Here is a 903-nt window from a genome sequence, read left to right as displayed (position 1 = left end):
CACGACTATGGACCGAATATATCGTCAAAGTACGTTTGAGCGTACGCCCGGTGGGGCCCTAAACAGTCTGCGTCACAAGACGATTGAACGTTGCTGGTGCGTTTGACAGCCCCTGCGCATCACCAGCCACTCCCAGAGCATACCGCTCGGAGTACTCACCGCTGTCAGCGGAATGTCGCTCGCTCTCATGAGCAATTGGTAGTAGCCATCGACCAAGTCGAGCGCGCTGTACAGCGTACAGCCTACCATGTTGTTCTGCAGAACATCCTTGCGAGGAATCGGCGTTTGCGCCGGGATAGTGGCCGCATTTAGCTTGTTAAAAGCATGAACAATGCGCCACTTGCCGTTCGGCTTTCTGACACAGAACGTGGGTGTCGAGTGCGGAGACTTACTCTCACGCACCATCCCTGCCTCGTGCTTCGCACGGAAGAATGCGTCAATGACGTCACACTGCTCTCTCGGCAAAGGCCATTGCCTTGTTACGCAGTATTTGGTTCCAGGAACCAGGTCAATCTCATGACACACGCCTCGATCCGGAGGCAGGCCCGTCGGTGGGTCTTTTGAGACAACGTCTCCATACTCCTTCACCACCGGGTAGAAGGGATCCGAAGGATCTTTGAGGATCGCCGATCCACTTCTTGCGCTCAGCGCCTTCTTGGTGTCCTCTAGGACCGCGTCGTCCACGACGGATGAGGAGTTCAACTCCTCCTCAGGTCCCAGCAAGACCACCTCGGCTAGCTCGCCTGCCTTTAAGGCTTCGCCGAACTCGGCAATGGACATCTCGTCCAGCTCTAGCAGAGCATCTGCAGCGGGCAGAGTATCAAGGCTGATATCGCCTTCTACCTCCCCCGTCACTCCGTTCACGAGTGTATACAGCTGTTCACAGCAATCACGTGGAGCATC

Source organism: Phytophthora infestans, genomic scaffold, assembly GCF_000142945.1.
Source record: "Phytophthora infestans T30-4 supercont1.70 genomic scaffold, whole genome shotgun sequence".
NCBI lineage: Eukaryota > Oomycota > Peronosporomycetes > Peronosporales > Peronosporaceae > Phytophthora > Phytophthora infestans.
The sequence above is the reverse complement of the archived record's forward strand: the minus strand, read 5'-3'. Positions refer to the sequence as shown.